The sequence below is a fragment of the Cydia fagiglandana genome, chromosome 3 (assembly GCF_963556715.1).
Source record: "Cydia fagiglandana chromosome 3, ilCydFagi1.1, whole genome shotgun sequence".
Lineage (NCBI taxonomy): Eukaryota > Metazoa > Arthropoda > Insecta > Lepidoptera > Tortricidae > Cydia > Cydia fagiglandana.
The window spans coordinates 5,779,723-5,793,697 of NC_085934.1; the positions used below are offsets into that span (position 1 = coordinate 5,779,723).

Genomic DNA, 13,975 nt, shown 5'->3' on the forward strand with positions numbered 1-13,975 from the left:
ACTTAACATATACACCTGCATGGCTAATGGTTTGATCGCCGGACGCTTCCTCCTGCGCGCCACTTGCGAAATGGTCGCATTGTCTTGACACTTCCTCAACCTTGGCTCACTAACTATATGAAGCAAATTTAATATCATCAAAATGTTAATCAAATAAATTCGATAACTAATTTCCGCTAAATGCGACCTTAGGGGCTGACCGTGGAAAATTCACGAATCACTATGGTTTAAAGCCGGTTGACTGGAATCGTAATGTCCTCATTAACATTTGTATCTGTTTAGTGTTCGGTATGACAACTACATTGAAGTTAAACTGGTGTAGTATTCGCATTTTTACGAGTATTTGGTAATAAGTTATTCATTCTAATTACCCGCCCACATACCCGTAACTATTGTATACTTTGAATTTCATTGAATCTCAGAAATTTCAATGCCCGTGGACGTTTCATAGCTGCATTGAAAAGATGCAGGTCATCACTCAAAAGGTCCGCAATGCACTGCAGCGTTTCTACTTGCAGTTGATTACTTCATTTGATACACGGCACATTGAACAAAATGGTCCTTGAGATAATTCCTACAGTACCGAGCAATCAGAGTCCCGCACTACGAGTTTTATAACGTTATTACTTGAGACTACATCTTGTTCTTGGATAAGGTCATTCATAGCAAAAAACACTGCCATAAAAGAATAATTCAAGTATTTCCGGGGGCATAACAACACTTTTGCTACAAAAGTCATGTATCCAAGACAAAAGTTATTACATAAAATTAAAATTCAAAACCAGATATGGCTAAAAGAACAAAAACAACCAGTCTGCGTATGAATTAATGCAAAATAATGAATAATCAAATGTGTTTTGGCCGGTCGAGCCCGAACAAGGTCAGGCGCTAGTTACTACGAAAAACTACTATTGTGTGTCGAGAAGCGTTGTCAACGAATTCGTACTCCGCAAGTGAGCGTTACTAACCATTAGATAAGAGCGAAGCGATAGCTAATTCACATTAGCATTCATTAAGAGTACAGTGGTACGAGGGTGTTACAATTACATTACGTAACCCTCATGATGCAGTGGCGCCGACTGATAGCTCTCAACAAATATCAGTCTTTATTTTTGTTAATTAAAACGTTCTTGACGCTCTTAATACCGTCTTGTAATTGTTGGCACTATATTGAATTTTGGAATGTATAACGGTTATTTATAACTTAAGATGAGTCGCGTGAGTTCCTGGAAAGTCTGCAACCAAATGATTTCTATTGTATTATCTATTTGATTCCGGATTGTAAAGGCGAAATTGGGAGGCTTCTTATATTTCGGAGATAATTATAATAACTTTCTTGGTTTGGGTATATTCTTGTTCTCTTTTGTCTATATCTATGTACCTTTCATTCACACGCAAATATAGAAATTATCGGTGAAATAAATTCTAAAGTTAGATCAAAGTTACCGTTTGTGTACGTGTCGCACTTGTATTGTTTTAAAGTGAAGCCTCGTCTGTGCTGATCTCTACTTATAAATTTTCTGCAACGCTTCACACGTCGAACAAACTCACACAGTAAATACTTTAAATATTCAAATCTATAGTAGTAATAAAATCTTTAACCAAGCCTATATATCGTCAATGTTTACCCATTCGTTAATACTTATTAACAATATATCGTGAAGGTCATTTCTTCATTCAAACCAATCTTTGGCCTGCATGTACTTTTCCCAATTCACAAAAAATATATTACCCCAGATCAATTGATTCTAGACACGTGAAAACAACTTTTACCGAAAATCTACTTCACGATTTGCGGAAACGTAGTTTTTACACAGTTTCACGGTCAATGTCGACGGACCGGCCTTGTGGCTCACTCGACCACGGCGCGGCACGGCTACTGCCGAATGTAGGTACCTGCTTATGTAACAGATTAGGTGATAATCTAAATGTTTTGGTCTTGTGCTTGTCATCTTTACTTTGTATAATACACTCACAGTACCTAAACGTTGTTGACACAAATAAGTACCTATACATGCATGTTTGATCTGGTTCATCGGAAAGCGAAATTCAGCTTATGGAAAATAATTACAAACATTTTTCTAGACTATTAGGTATATATCATTCCTGTTATTATGAGACATTTTGCTCTAAACGAGTCTCAAGGACTAGCGAATCCAATAGCGTTATCCTCTTGTCGTAGTACGAAATAATGACATCATCTGTTGTATTATGAGGTCAGAAACAGTCATTCGTTTTGGTCATAACCACCGCGCTGTGTCGAGAGGTTTCCTTGTTTTGGTAAAAAAACACTAACAGTAGGTAAATAATTGAACGTAATTCACGAGCGTCACTGTAACAGATTCCTATCTTGCTTAAAAACGATTTCCGCGTCGTTAGGCTACATTCCGCTTCAATAAGCGATTTGCTTAATCATTGACATCGTGAAATTCCTTTTATCCTGTACGAATATTGTCCCTGCTTATTTTATTTGACTTCCTTGGCATTTTCTTTTTTCCTTGATTCTATGCAAAAAATACTGTTAAAACATACATAAGCCAGAAAATATTAATAAGATGTATTTTGAAGGTATTTTTATTAAAATTTCGTGGTATTTTTGATAAGAATGCCTTCAAAATACTTTAAAAATATTTCTGAAAACAGGCACATTATGTACGTAAAGTACGCCGGAACGTAATTTCTCACATAAGCACTAAGTAAAATGATATATTACTCAATAAAGGAACACAAACGTCTAGAATCCAATAAAACAATACAGATAACGGTACGTCAATAATAACAATCAGTGCAAGTCAACGACACTTACGAACGAAACATTAGTTATCAAGTACCCATTACTCGCCGCTGTATTTTTAGCCTAGGCCAAACTAAAAATAGGACAGTTACGTATGTATTACTGAATTAATATTTCTAAAAACGGACCGTAGTCGGCAGCGATAACGGGCGATACCGCGTGACGTATGTCCGCACGTTAGATAGCTTCAATGACTATTGATTGCTTCTAATGTACTTATTAATAACATCTTAATGATATTGTTAAATACTTGTAATTTGCGGTTTATTAAAAAGTTACAGTGATGACCAAAGTCGTTGTACTTAACTGAGATATTAGGTATGAGTTATATATGTAGAAGGTTATTTAAACAACACGTAACATTTTCTTAATACCTACTTTCATGTTTATCTGAATATTGTAGTTCAAAGTTGAATATTACAAACTTATATACCGATTAGGTACTCGTATTCTGTTTACGAAGTTATTTTTTATTTTTTGATTTGTTTGTAGAACCTAATTATAGTAACTTTAGTGCTTACTTAGTTTAGTTACTTTAGTGCACGTAAGTATATAGTAAATACACGCGGTAGCGTTCTTTTGATAGAAAAATAATTAATTCCTTTTACGTTTCTTCTTCTTCTTCTACATAGCGGTATCCCGGCCTTTACCAGGGTCCGCTTTCCTACTTGCTTTCCTCCACTTTGCACGATCCTGGGCGTATTTTTACGTTTGTGTTCAAAATAGGTTTGAGGGGTTAATTTAATCTGATAGTCTGTGCAATTAATTTATATTTTTACAATTAATGGATCTAAATAAATAAATAAACACCACTCAATCTAGTAGTAAGTTACTTTTCCTTATTTCAAGTCGTTTTTACGTACTGGTAATCTTAAAGATTTGAAATCTTTAAGATTACCAGTACGTAAAAACAACTACGTAATTAGCTAAGTACAAAATTACCGTAAACAAATAAAAGTCATTGGCAACATGTTAGTACCTAGTAATTAAATTTACCTAATGAATATTTTAGGCATAAAATAAATATTTACTTATCAATAATATCTTTCTAACACTGCTTCAGCACCTTTAATTTTTGAGATTTTTGTTTTAATACCTATGAAACTAATTTTAAACGTATACTTAGTATAATTTTATTAATGCATAAATTGTTGCTTAATAGTCATTTGCAACCACATATTGAATCTATCGTAAAAGTTATCTTAGTAAGTTATTTATAATTAAATATGAAATTCCAGTGGCTTTCCTGGCTACGAAGGTGTAATTGCTTGGAGCAATTAAATCAGCCACTATAAAACGGTCATCTAACGGTGTTCGCGGGTCAAGCGTGGATAATCAAAACTAACATTGAAATCATCAATACCTCAAACAAACCTTTTCAAATTAAAAGCCATTGATAATTTATTGTCTTCAGTTACTGGGTATTATAAGTACTTGACAAGATTATATCGAGTACCTAGGTACTATATTACATTTCGACGACGTTTTGAACCCTTTCCACGTCACGTTTAAAGTCGGGACTTATTTTAAATTCATTATACACGATATATTCAGCATATTCACTCACCTCATTTCGCTAACTTCAAATATTCAAAAGTACCTATATTCTCATCCAGAAGAAAGCATGAAACTGGTATGCATGTAGCTTATATACGTAAGAATAAAAATAGAAAAGAAATCAACTTGTCAAATGGATGCAACTTTTTCACTAACTTTTAAATGATACATATAAACTAAATTGTGTCGGTAAAATTAATAAGTAAGACAATGGGTCAGCCAGCCTCACTTCAATTGAGAAGAGTTACTCATAACGCTTATTTCGAGCAAGATTAAGCCAGTCTGGGGATAAAAATAGATTCGGGATTCCTGACTATTAAAACGGGGTTGGCATTCAAAAGCAAATAAGATAATAAGTCTTGTGGACACAGTCATTTAAATTAGTTGGTAATAATTGTGCCTAAAATTTAAAAGCGAAATTGTTAAAATGTTTAAGTTGGAGAATGTTTAAAATATGTGTAAATTAAGAAATGTAATTAAATCATTCAAATATGTAATAGGTATTTTCAAGCAAAGGAAAGCTTAAATCGACGGTTTTGTGAAATTTTCTTAATCTGCGCTGACCACCCATCGGGGCCCGCCACGTGACTGCTTTTGCGCAGGCGGCGACACTTGACTATCTTTGGGAGTTTTCGCTAGCGCCACTTGAAGGGTTAAAATACCTAGTTTATTAACACGTGAGACACCAAACAATGCTCGACTGGCATTAATATTGTTACCATAAATGGCAAAGGGCTAAAAACGAATGAAAGAGATTAAATGTAACTTTACATTGTAAATTCATTTGTAATCTTTTCTCCGCCAAAACATGAAGCTGAGCGCTATCGCTACCTCTTATAACTACTTAAACAACGAGTAAACATGACCTAACGATTATCGGACGACACCACCCTATCCGGACCAGATAACAGCTCGAAACGGCACAATAAGTGCACATTTTAAACAAACCAATTGTTTTCACATTATTTATAGATTGTGTTAAACACTGGTAGAACTAATTCTTCTTCCTCGCGTTATCCCGGCATTTTGCCACGGCTCACATAGGAGCCTGGGGTCCGTTTGACAACTAATCCCATGATTTTGAAGTAGGCACTAGTTTTTACGAAAGCGACTGCCATCTCACCTTCCAACCCAGAGGGGAAACTAGGCCTTATTGCGATTACTCCGGTTTCCTCACGATATTTTCCTTCACCGAAAAGCGACTAGTAAATATCAAATGATATTTCGTACATAAGTTCAAAAAAACTCATTGGTACGAGCCGGGGTTTGAACCCGCGACCTCCGGATTGCAAGTCGCACGCTCTTACCTCTAGGCCACCAGCGCTTCCACTGGTACTTGCACTGGTAGAACTAATTGATGTGTCAAAATACGAAGAGGTTAATATAACAAAACCTCACCTAATAGCCTTAATTGAAAAGTACCACACTTAATAAACGCACCGCAAAATAGGTAGCGAACATAAATATGCCTTCCATTCCTGTAACCAAGTAATTTGGTTGTATACCTTTATAACTTAAAAAAACACTGTTCTAAATATTTATTTATTTATTTAAACTTTATTTCACAAAACATAATAATAATGTACGAATGGCGGACTTAATGCCTAATGGCATTCTCTACCGGTCAACCATCGGGCCAAACAGAGACATGTAATTTTTTTATCGTATTCAATATTACTAAAGTAAGCCGGAGTAGTATATTTATACAATTTATATATTTATAGTGATCATACCTCTAACACACCTAAATAAATACTACATTTCCAATACATCACATCTAACACTCGCTCCTCCTTAGCAGACCACGCCGTAGCAAATAAAGCAGTCAAGTACGTGACATGACCAGCCCTTCCCCACGTCACCCTCGGCCGTGGCTGGAAAGAGGTCACGCATTTTATTTCACTTAGGCAGGTAGAATAGTAAGGGAGTTAAGCTAATAATGAAGTATGAAAGAAACTATAAATAACATAAAATAAATAACAATAATCTGAGAATAGTGAAGAGGTCAATAACTGTTAAGATAGTGGTGTTCGCTATGGGCGATGTTTAACAAGCGATCCTTGTTAAAAAAATATGTTATATAAATTAAGTCACAAATATTTTCACCATTTTTGTTTAGTAGATATAACGTTTCTGTAGAATTATTTATTTATTAGTATTTTTTCTCACTTGTGGTTGATCATACCGTGAGTCTGTGCGCGCACTGCTAGGTTCCGGCAGAATACCAGTGCTGTGGCAGCAACGCAGCACATGCTGAGTCGGCGTCTTTTCGCGACTACACAGTCGTGACAAAAAAAAGTTTTTATCTATCTATCTATCCTAATTTGTAGACTTAAGCGAAAACTAGATTGTCTTGCTATTAGGATCGGGCTTTATAAATAAATTAACTCATAACCATTTGGTACACTCAGCATCAATAGTAATAGTAGATTACGCGTCAAATGTAGGTATCTACACCGTTCTCTACATATAAAACAAATACAGGGTGGCAGATATATTAGACGCGTTTGTTTTATCCGCCACTATATCCACTGCCACTATTTATCTTTTATCTTTACTATTGGTGTTGACTGTACTTGCAGTAAAAATACTACGTATTAAAACATATTGATAGAATCTTTTTCCATCAAAGTTTTTCGTATCTCAGAATTTCTCGGATTTTAAAAGAAGTTACGAGCAACCAAACCCTGTTGCAACAACTGGAATACGCTCTTAAGTGAATTAAACATACAATTTTGTATCTGTGTAGTAGAATTTCAATAGACGCGCATACATATGTACCAATAAAAGTAATAAGCCCCATTTTTTCCGCCTAACCGTGTCGCAGGGTCGCGTGTTAGAGAAACTGCCTCCACTCACGATATAAACCGAGAGATAACTTGCTCAGCGGAAGGCTTCAAGCCATATAGTTTCTACGGTAACAAGCATTTTGGTGAAACACGCCTGTATTTACATAAAAAAACATATTTACTAACCCAGCTGCAAGGCAATCTTTTATCAATCCGTTTTGTTCTCTTGCCTTTGTATAGTTTTTAAGCAATCAATGTTATAATTTTTTTTGATAATATGTGACTCCATATGCATTAATTACGACAATTCTATGCTATTTTCTTTATTTAAAACATATATTTTGCTTTAATTCTATTACGCACTAAATTTACAATCGAATCTTTGTTTCAGGTATGTTCTGATCCCATCCACGAAGTAACCCGGCCAAAACCGCTAGCCACTTGTCGGATACAGTATCAGAAACGACCAGAGCCATCATCATTTAGGCGGGCTATAACAAATTTGGCAAAGCCAGTTGATGAAGTCACGAGCTGCGTGAGTATTGCTTGGAACAATACTTATTTGTGTCTGTAACATTGTTTATTAAGTGACCCGTTAACATAAGCAATGTGCAAAGGTTAAATGCTTTCAAGATAAACAAGGAATGTTCTTAACTTTTACACAGAACGATTGTAATTTTGTGTTATATTAACATTATTTGTAGCACGATGTGGTTATAAATAGATGACAGTCAATAACGGCACAGTACTTGCTTCTTACTTTCGATAGCACTACAACTACAACCCTTTGCGGACCTTGGCCTCCTCCACTATCTTCCTCTAGTTTTCGCGTTCCTTGGCAACCTTCCTCTAGTTTGTATACTTCCTCATCCTCCTAAGATCTTCCACACAGTCCAGCCACCTTTTCTCAGGCTTACCACTGGGCATTTTCTTTTGAGGCGTCCATCATATAATTTTTGGAGCTCTCATATAGGGGATTCTGTCGAAGTGACCCGCCCATCTCAGGCGTTGGGATTTGCAAAAGATAACAATGAAACTGGAAGTTCCGTTCAAACAGAGCTTCCACTTCATGGTTCATGCGCTGCCGGTAGTTTCCGTCAGGCTCATTTAACGCTTAAAACCTACCTACTACGTAGTCATAAATTTAAGCAAAATAATGCTCTGATGCAGACGTAAACAAAGTAGTTAGTGCAATTTAAAGGTTTTCTCCACGTAAACAATGATTAAAAGATATATAATGCAATTTGCATCAAGTTTACAAGTAGGTACATTTAAAATTTGATTCTTTATGATTAATAACCATAATTTCTTTCCAATCAACATTAGAATCCAATAATTTCTTCAGCGTCAAGAACTCCTTAGTTTAAAAAGATTTTTATATTACCGCGATTCTTGAAATTTCATCGCGTGACTCCACTTGCTTCTGATTGATTGAATTTCAAATCAAATAAACATCAAATGTCATATATACATTGTCCCTGCCCTAACTTGAGGGATATTCGACGAATCGAATGGTTTTCGAAATAATTTCCATATACTCGTACCCAATACTGCCAAGCCCCTATTTCATCAAACGGGACAGGTGCGACAATTCGACAAGTCTCATTGTTGCTGACGTTACAGGCATCCATGGGCTACGGTTATCGCTTACCATCGAGCGGGCCGTATTCCTGTTTGTCACCATCATTGTATTATTAAAAAAAACTTTATTATATCGGCAAAAAACAGCTATTTCTCTTGCGATGTTTATGATGATAATGATGACAATTGTCACAAGATTTCAAAGAACTTTCGGTAATTCTTGACACCAAATGAGTTGTGTCGGAATTTCGTGACAATTGTCGTATTTTTTGTGACAATTGTCATTAGCTTCGCAAAATAAGTACTTATTTACTGGTGATATAGTGGAGTTTTTTTTAATATACATGTTGGTGGCAAACAACCACACCGCCCGTCTGATGGTAAGCGGTTACCGTAGCCTATGGAGGCCTGTGACGTCAGTAACAGTGATGTCGACAAATGCGACATTTGTCACGTTGGTGAAATAGGGCCCTGGTGATAAAATTTGCAGTGTTTGACTTTAGAAGTTTCTGGATATGGAAAATTACTTATGGTTGATGTTTAAGGTAATATGTTTTCAAAACAAGTTTACGTGTTTTAGTTTTTTTTGTCAATCTCTTGCTTAGTATGACGTCATCATCGTCCTCATTCCTCATTTATTATTACTTGACCAATTTAGATATAGATCGTTATTTAGGGTTCCGTACCCAAAGGGACTATCACTAAGACTCCTGTCCGTCTGTCTGTCTGTCACCAGGCTGTATCTCATGAACCGTGATAGCTAGGCAGTTAAAATTTTCACAGATGATGTATTTCTGTTGCCGCTTTAACAACAAATACTAAAACTGAATATAATAAATATTTAAGTGGGGCCCACACAACAAACGTGATTTTTGCAGTTTTTGGCGCAATGGTACGGAACCCTTCGTACGCGAGTCCGACTCGCACTTGGCCGGTTTAATGAAACCTGCAGCCATTTACTAATAACACTTCAACTCGTTTGTATATCAGCGATCGATATTATCTCATCTCATCATCTAACTACTATAGTAATGAAACGTAAACAATGTTTGTATAGATGTCACTATCGTTAAGGTGATGTCAATGCTTGTTTGCTAGTGCGTGGGTCTCCATGATATCATTAGGTATGCATTGGGCAACGTATCTATTCGATTCCATCGTTAAATGGTCTTGCAATTCAATGCGTTTCGAACGCTGTATTATCATATTGTTTAAATGTGCAATGGATTTATCCGATTTTATGTGCACCATTCGTTAAATTTGTAATAAAACTTTAAACATTCCCCATCCTTTAAACAATTGTTAGGTGTGAGAGACATAATGTGAAAAAGATATATGTATACTTAACAAAATTATTCATACCTACTACATTCAAAGTAATGATAATAATGATAATATTACCTATTGGTCTTGATAATACATATGTAGGTATATAGTTTCGGGAATTCTCGAGAAAATTATTTAATGTAAACATAAATTGCTCTGTAAGGAAAACAACTCAATATTTTAGTTTCTTGTTTCAAAGAAAATTTCGTTATCTTTTAAGTTAAACCTAAATCCAGACTTGTAAAGGAGTAAAAGCATTTTATATCTTAGGATAATAAAGTGGCACTTAAACTCATACTAAACATCAGCAACAAAACTTTATGGGCTGAGTGAAAATGCAATTATTCTATGGATTGAAAGTAACACTTTCCCTTGAAACAGTGAAGCCTATCATCGGAAGGAAATTTGTCATGTGCAAAACAATAATTAAAATAGATACCATAACATTCGGAATATAATTACAAGACTTCAAATACGCTAGGATTTTATACATAAATACACTATTTTAAACGCTTTCAAAACGAATAACAAGATTTATGTTAGACCTATGGTTAGACCTAACACTCCTTGATTACTATTTAAGCGTGCGCGCGAGTTGATTACTCGTTAATCCAACGCAGTATGCAGACGTCAGGCGCCAGCGCCTCCCTGTCGCTTAACATGTCCACCGTATGTGCTTTTAAATAGCCATTCAAATATATACCTTGTTCTCATGTAGTAAAGTATATAATTCAACTGATTTCCATAAGCATATACGGTGTATGTGAAAAGCGCGGGAGATAGGGACTAGCAATTTAGTGTCGTTGCTACTGTGTGGTGAGAACCGGGCCCACTGTATTATGCAGGGATGATACTTACTTTTAATATAAAAGAGAATTAGATTTTATAAAAATGATAATGCTGTTAAAACTGATAATACATCATTTTTTTAAGTCGAAAATAATGATTGTGCGCTAATGAGGTGTTGTTCTGTTCTCATTTTTAACCGCGTGTATAATTGTACATTTATATTTTTGATTTATAAATCAAAAAATTAAATAAAAGGTAATTTATTTTATTTTAGATGGATCGGTAAATGTAGGTACTTATCTTATTTTTATTTTCCAGTAATATCGTATAACTTAAACAAATAAGGGCCCATTGTTATAGAATATTAGTTACTAAATTTTAACCTACGTTACCTGCAAATGATATACCTACATAATTATTATACATATATCGCACAGAAACTATTCATTTTAATAACCCTTTCATCTTTCTAGTTATTCTATATAATCGTAACCCCTGTGGTTTTGAAACGCAAACCATGAGATAGGCTGCAAACCTGTTCACAAGCAATTAAGTGACACTACATTATAATATCTTATACTTATTTCTTTCTTTATAGGGTTTATTATAATATATCTTTTGTCAATTTATTAATCAAAATGAAAAAAGGCGGGAAAAGAGTAATCCATTGAATATTAAAGTTGATATTAAATTAGATTCCTGAACGATAACAATTTAATAATATTAACAAAACAATGTGGTACAAAAAGAAAAAGTAATGAATAAATTTGCGTGAATTAATTGTAATAGAAAAACTAATAAAATTTATAAAAATTAACACTTCTTAATGATCGATACCTAACTTTCGCGTCTAGGATAGTGACAGGTGCAACTAAGCCATTTATGGCATCCAGTATCCCAATGCGTGTGGAATACACAAAAAGCTACTTTATAACCCACGAAATAAGTCCGAATAAAGCGCACTGAAACGTTTAGCTTGCGTTCCCAGGAGATCGTCGCGTACTGCACGCCTGTTTTTTGTTTTTTTTAAGACTCGTCTACAATGAGGCGATTCTGGTTTTGCAAGGCAACTCGCAGTGTCGATATTCGATACAGCTTTTCGATTTAATCATCCGATTACACGGCGTTTATTCTGCTAGGTTTAATATTTGATTAAAAAATATTGGTGACTTTAAAAAACGCAGACGCGTTCTACAATGTATAGTTTTAAGCAGAGATACGTGTGGAAGATGATTTCCTATAATTATTTATTAGATTACTTATTTAATTGCTCTTTTATGTAGATAGAACTTTTATTACTGATCCTGACAAACTAAATTAATTACTCTCAGTTTATTAACCGCCTTCATATTAAAATATGACATGAATTATTCTAAAGCATTAAGTTTTAATTGTTTTATATTATTTTAAGCATAATAGTTCCGCGTCTTGGTCCATAAATTCATATACATATTATAATGGAATTAACACTAACTCACCTTCTGAGGGCAAATACTTCATTTTATAAATTTTACCATAACCAGCTCTACTGTAGACCTAATACCTCTGCAGTACTTCAATAGTTAGGGTCATATTGCCTTGGTTGTCCCCAGTGGTGCTTTTAAAACCTGCCGTTTCGCAAAAGCCTGAAGCGATGATTAAAAAGTGTAAACGCCCTCGAGACTAGGACAGCTTCTTGCGGCCTTGGTGGCGGCCATTTTTTGCCCGGTCAATGTTACCAACACGGCAACATGCGCGTTTCGATCAGTTTTTACGCAAGCCTCTATATGGCTGACAGAAATGATAATTCGAGGATTCGCACGGAGAATGTATCTTATTACCTACTGTTTAGTCTTCAAGACAGACAACTCTAGATAGTTCGTTATCTCTGGAGATATCATTCTACTAACCGCGTTATTTTCTTTCGATAACATTGCAATTAATGGTAAGGCATTCAAGTTGCATCACTAGTTTGTACCTAAATAATCGCTTTATGGCCTCAATGAATTCTATAAACGACCCAAAATTATCTAAATAATAAGAGAATGCCTACAAAAGGTGTTTTACTCGTAGATAATGTTTTTTATCTGTGCGAAAATATCAAAATCTGTAAGTTAGCACGTTATCGATAATGATAAGGATACGCTGTTCGCTCCTCCTATGTGTTTATTAGGTATACATATTGATTTACATGGATTTGGCAGAAGCGCCGTTTCCCAATATTTGTTATCTGTATCACAGTCGAGAGGGCTCAGTAATCCTCCTCCTACTCGGGACGCCACGTAACCGATCCATAAACGAATTTCGCCAGCAGAGCGTTAAGATTAAGCGAGATTTAGGTGATGGTTAATCCGGAATTGATCACTCTCTTAGCGTAGTTGCCAGATTAAAACCAAATATCGATTCCCTGCTTCTTTATTCATCTTTATACAATCAGAAGCCCCTATTCAATCTTCTTTTCGTCCACGACACATCGTTAGCGCCATTCAAGGACAGAAACGATAACAACCACAAGGGCGTTACCGCGTGCTACCCGTAAGGACGTCACTCCAGGAAATTATACCTTAAGGTGCAGTGGTACGTGCCAGAGTTGGTCGGAGTGCGGGCGCGACTCTCACGCGGCAGATTGAATAAACTGCTTGACACAGATTCGCGTTTCGGGTCAGACGGGTGCCCGTGCCCAGTAAACAAATGCCCGTTACAACATCTTGCGATTGGGAGAAAGAATTCGGCCTTTGTTCTCCTGTTCGTGACGCAATACTTGAGATTTATTAGGATTTGCGGCCTGTTTAACTACTACAGTACCTACAACTCTGATATTAATATTTCAACATTGTCTCCTTCGACACAAAGCTATAAAGCTAAATGAGTTTAATTATAAACCCTCGAGAAGACTACCAAATTGCAAATTAATTATCTACAGCTTAATACTCCAACAATTTACTAATCGTTTTGATATTAGAACCGCAATCATTGTCAACAACAGTCAATAATTTAAAACATTTAATAGGTAAGCTCCAAAATCCATTGATCGAGCCCGGTTGGTGGCGAGGTCGAGTGAGCTATCACTGTTTGGAATTAGGAATAAATTAGTAACGAGTGGTGGTACATGAAAAATGTAGGTTGTACATGTGTCTACAGTCAAGGCGAACAATGTTGC

The 13,975-nt window shown here is 35.6% G+C and overlaps 1 protein-coding gene across 9 annotated transcripts in view; it reads left to right on the top strand.

The window, feature by feature from the left end:
• The window catches only part of LOC134679901 (myocyte-specific enhancer factor 2), an 83,033-nt gene that overhangs the window by 11,213 nt on the left and 57,845 nt on the right, over window positions 1-13,975 (top strand). Inside the window, exon 1 of one of the 9 annotated variants that reach the window (XM_063538834.1) lies at window positions 7,528-7,675. The exons of the other annotated variants lie outside the window; for them this stretch is intronic. The gene's annotated coding sequence lies outside the window, so the exon portion shown is untranslated. Of the gene's footprint in view, window positions 1-7,527; window positions 7,676-13,975 lie in introns of those variants that run through there. 9 annotated transcript variants of the gene reach the window in all.